Raw genomic sequence first — 5,356 nt, 5'->3', positions numbered from 1 at the left:
TCTTTCACAGTAATGGTTGTGAAAACTCAATTAGTTTTAATAAGCAATACCACAAGTGAAAGGGAGTAACATGATAAAAGATCTCGAGAGTGTAGAACAATTGTGCTGTACACGGTAAAAAAACTGATTGGAGCTTAGGAAGCACAGAAACTGTTTGAAGGATTCAATAGCAGGCAGGTTAACGACTTGCTCTGGAAGTTTGATCCTCAATATTGGTGGTGTATGGAAAGAAGAAGTACTTCAACTTGAATAAGTCAGAATTTACATGTAATTGCCGGAGGCTATTGGAATGCATGTAGCGAAAGAATCAATATGGAACTTCAATGTAGGGTTAGGACACCATTATGATATATTTATTGTGTATCTGGAGGATTTTTTAACTGAAATGCCGGGTAGATTATACTAGTGATACTACAGAAATTTAGGGATATTACATTGTACAATATTTTTTAGTATTTTGAAGGAACCAAATCAGTTACTTTACGTATAAAATATCGTGATATCGTGAAAATTGAGTTAAGAAGTTAAAAGAAGAGGTTGTGACTTCAAATGTTCTATTGTATTGATTAAGATTGAAAGCGCAATTTGTAAATTTATGTGTGAATCTATAGCTTGATATTTGTTTTTATTAACATTGCTGTTGAGTTAAACGTTTCAAAGCAGTACACTCATTTATTATTATATGTTTTATGTATTATTATATGTATGTCAACATATGTTCGAATATTATTTTTGTTACTTCTAGGAAAACCAGCAACATATTGAAAGCCTCGATAACAACTTATGTCACTTCAATATACATATACAAAGGTAGTGACATGCATGCTTTATTGACAAATGCCATTTTGCATGTGTTACATGACTCTAACATTATAAGTACAGATGAAAACCTTAAGCCAATAATATTATAAAAAAAATGCCAAATAAAATCAATAATTTAATTAATTATTTATTGTCCCGATAAGAAAATAAATATATAGTACGAAAAGCCGGGGCGGCTAAAACCAGCCCTTTAGTTAAAAGAAATGGGACGTGTTAATTTTTAAAAAATAGCTTTTTAAAATATGACATACCAAATTATTTTTAATATTGCCATAAAAATTACAAAGGGCATTATTTAATTAAAAAGTAAAAACGACATAAATTTGTTTAAATATTTGTCTTTAAAATATAATTGTTTTATTTTCCGGTTTTTGGGAAAATTGATTTTACAGGGACTGGGGTTTTTTTCCCCGATCAGTCTTTTTCCGTGCCGAATTTAAAAAGTATTACATCGATCGGGAAATCCACTTTGGGAATTTTGGGAGACATCCCAAAAATCAAAAAGCAAAGAACAAAAACCCCTTTTTTTGTTTTAATGTTTTATAGGAAGAAAAAAAATTTGTGTTTGGTATTATTTTTTATTAATATTTTTTAACAATTGGTGTTTAATGATATACTAAGCTCAAAGATAATATTTGAAAATATTGACAGTTGCTACACAGTCATTATGTAAATATAAAATAAACAAGTTTTGGCTTAACTCAAAGTAGATATTTTTTGCTTTAAATCCTACACACAATATTGTGTCATAAATACTGGCGGTTATGTTTAGATTTTAATATATTTCTGAAAAAAAAATTATCCAAAGATGAGCATATTTTATCTTTAAATTTACACGAAAAATAAAGATAAAGTATGGGTAAAAGTATTGTTTTTGAAAATTGAAAGTGAGAATTACACCTTGAAAGTTAAAGACAATGAAACAAAGACATAACGACAGATTGCTCACTTTTCTACTAAAAGCTATTGTATAATAGCAACAGAATTGATACACAGGATAAAAAAGTGCCCGTCATATAGATTTCATTTTGTGTGTATCTACTGGAACAGCCCATTAGTGTTATGCGGGTCTTCGGGATCAAATTTCTAATTCCTTCCCAGCAGAAAGCCTTTCCATGAAACTTGCTACCAGAAAGGAAGCCGGGCACCACAGCATCTTGTCAGGTACTAAGCTAGTTAAAAAAACACGATATAAAAGTTCAACATGGCAACGGCAACGTTCACAGGACGCAGCCCCCGATACACCCGAGCTACCACAGCAGGGCACCCAGAAGACAAGAAAAACAATAACCGGGAGTGAACATAAGGGCGGCGGGAATCTCTTTTATTGGAGGGAACGTTTTTATGAAATTAAAACATTTTTAGCAGACGACAATATGCCAAGCATATGGTTTGTAAACTAATATTTTAACACAACAACAACCGTGAAGAACCTGGTAACATACCATTAATATACCTGCTTGTCTGGCTTTTTACCATTTGAATTAGTCTGTTTTATTTGTGGTTTTTTTTTTGTTTTAAGTCACACCGACACAGAATAGGTCATTCGGCGACGTTCCAGCTTTACTGGTGGAGGAAGACCTCAGGTGCCCTTCCGTGCATTATTTCAGGCACGAACAGGCACCTGAGTAGAACCATAGTCTGTTTTATCATATGATTCAAACAAGATGTTTGGTAATGTTTAATTGTGATTTAGCTATAACTGTATTGGCAGCAGATGTGAACATTGATAAAAGTATGTTTGATTCATTTAACATTAAACAGATAAATGTGTTTAAAATCAAATAAGAATAAGACATAATATTTGCAGATAATGGTTTATTAAACTCGGCATATGATATTATTCATTACTTCAAGCAAAATTGTTGTACATTTCTAATTTTCAATATGCTTTCCACTTCATTTTCATGCGCTTCGTCTGTCTGAAAAGGAAAAGAATTAAAAGTAATTTATGAAATGAAATTGAAAAAACTGAAATTAGACATTAATCAAAGCAATTGGATATAAAAAAAAACATTAATGTAGTGTACGAATTATACAACCAACTGAATCTTAGCAATATTTCCTTTTATTTCAGAAACGAAACAGAAAAGTTTACATATTTCAATAAGAACCATTTTCCTTAACGGACAAACACCATTAGACATTATTCTACTATTCTGGATTTTTATAAACGTTCATGGATAAACAGAATAAAAATATTCTAATACAAGCACTCGACAAATGATTACTTTGTTATTTTCTCAGTCGTTTAGCATCTTTCTCTTTTTGTAATCGCTCTTCCTCGGCAAATTCCTCGGGAGCAAATGTCTCTGGGGCTAAGGCAGGTTCTTGGAAGTTGGCTTTCTTTTTTTCGGCGGCTAAGAATACAAAACTTTCAGTGTTGATTATCAACAATGGCCATAATATTTGAGTTAATGAGAGATATGTTACTTAGATATACAGCAGTTAATAAACTTATTGGTTAACATTTATTTTCAGCAACACCCCTGTTGAGAAAGGGAAAAAGGGGTGGGGGGAGAGAATTTCGAACGTTCATGGATAAAAAATAACTAAATAACTTTTGAGAAAAGGAAATTATTTTGTATGTAAAAGAGTTATAAATATATAACTACAAAGCCTTAATATATAGTCTTGAAAATTTGCAAATTCGCTTTTGTTAGTATTTAATGAAGATGTTGTATTTACAGATACACAATTGCATGCATGATGATTAAGAAGTTTGTTAGATAACAAAATGATATAAATACTTAAGTCGACTTCAAAGCCCTTAAAATCTGTATTTCGGCACCCGAAATTTTATGCACTCTTTATAATATTATTAATAAATTAAAGAATTTCATTTCCCCCTAATTTGAAGCCAAAGTGCAAATGTTTTAATATCAAGCTGCTGGTATATAAGACCGCAAGAGGTTTTTAAATGTTTTGGTATTTTTGTAAGAATATGAATTGCAAGGCTACAATCCCTTGGATTAACATTTGAAATAAAGTATTAATTTTCAAGCATCTTTAGATCGTTTAATGAATAAAAAATAATAAAAACATTAAACCAATGATTAAATGACATTATTTATGAAAATTGTTTTGATTTAAACATGATGTTTGTTATAATAAGTACCAAATAAACAACTCACCCGCTTCCAACTTGAATACAGATGCTATGAAGCATATTCCGAGAATTACACATACAAGTTTGTAGCCCATAGTTGTAGTTATTTAGAAGACAACTCTTCTGTAATAAATATATCTTGAAAAAAGCTGTTTTTATACCTATTTCTGAAATTAAATTTGAGTGACATCTGAATGATAGTAAATATAATATCAAAACAAGATGTCTCGTTTTAGCATATGACACACTTTATGATAATATTATAAACCAATTTAAAGACAACAAGGTTGCTCTGGTAAATAATGAAAAACAATACACCGACAATAATATGTTACATATGACCAAGGTCTATATTGTCCGATATTTAGTCAGTTTAAAAAATGTTTATTACATGGTAAATAATTTTGTCCAGACTGCAAGATGGACATGTTCATTTAAGATATTTAGCGTATTAAATGTTTATAAGATAAATTTCTGTATTGTTTTCTGAACTTAACATGTATTACAAATGTATTTTTATTGTGATTATTATTTATTTATTTTGTCAAGGTCACGAAATTTGATCATGAACATATGTCTTATGGTATTCATAAGTCAATTAGTGTTGTTACTGTTTTGTATGTGTGTCTATGTTTTTTTTCTTTTCTTGTTTTTTTTTTTTTTTTTTGGGGGGGGGGGTGGGTGGGTGTGGGATGGGTTTCTATGTCTCTCTATATATATAAATATATATTTTTATTGGGGGTTGGGTATATGAAGGGGTTTGATTGATTGAACCTTATACTTAGTACATTTTAACTCTCCATACCTCAGAAAATAAACATATCTTAATAATAGTTAATTCACACCATGTTTTATTCAACATTTGATTAATGTTATTTATGTCTTATAGTCCCTTAATGACAATTTCTTTTATTTTGAATACATTGATACTATTTGATGATACTATTATTATAATGAATTACTTCTAATTTCTAATAGAAAGGTTTGTATGACATCTGGGTTATAAAAAATTAATATCAAATCAACAAGTCTTGATCTTGGACAGCGTACATTGTGAACCAATTATAAGACAATTACATTTCTCGATAAAAAAATTAAATACGATTTACTTACTTTACTGATATATCTATCTTTATTCAACGCATTATCGAACTGAATTTCTATATTGTTTGGAGATGATAACACAAAACTGTTTTGTTCTTTTGCTGTAGCTGAAGAATTATATTAGTTTATGATACAAAAGTTTTTTATTTTGTATTGAAATAATGAAAACCTATTTGCGTCTAGCTCTATTTTGACTCAAAGTATTACACATAATGTTATAATGAACAAAATGTAATAAATGAAACTTGTTTTCCTGTCCTGGTCATTATGACTTTTGCACACAATGCTATCAGTCATCTACATGATCTTTCCTTATAGACT

At 29.9% G+C, this 5,356-nt stretch overlaps 1 long non-coding RNA gene across 2 annotated transcripts; it reads right to left on the bottom strand.

Annotated features, from left to right (window-relative positions):
- Positions 1-2,623: 2,623 nt before the first annotated feature.
- On the bottom strand, positions 2,624-5,088 carry LOC132732487 (uncharacterized). Of its 2 annotated transcripts, XR_009626056.1 has the most exons (4): positions 5,045-5,088; positions 3,957-4,054; positions 3,054-3,182; positions 2,624-2,744 (listed from the first exon to the last, which is right to left on the bottom strand). It is a non-coding gene; the product is annotated as an uncharacterized LOC132732487 (long non-coding RNA). The 2 variants fall into 2 exon arrangements; XR_009626055.1 differs by lacking the exon at positions 5,045-5,088 and having other exon boundaries at positions 3,957-4,180.
- Between the last annotated feature and the right edge of the window lie 268 nt (positions 5,089-5,356).

The sequence above is a fragment of the Ruditapes philippinarum genome, unplaced genomic scaffold, assembly GCF_026571515.1.
Source record: "Ruditapes philippinarum isolate M1 unplaced genomic scaffold, ASM2657151v2 ctg269_1_1_1_1, whole genome shotgun sequence".
Taxonomy (NCBI): domain Eukaryota; kingdom Metazoa; phylum Mollusca; class Bivalvia; order Venerida; family Veneridae; genus Ruditapes; species Ruditapes philippinarum.
Note: the sequence above shows the minus strand (reverse complement) of the source record. Positions and strands in the feature narration are given on the sequence as shown.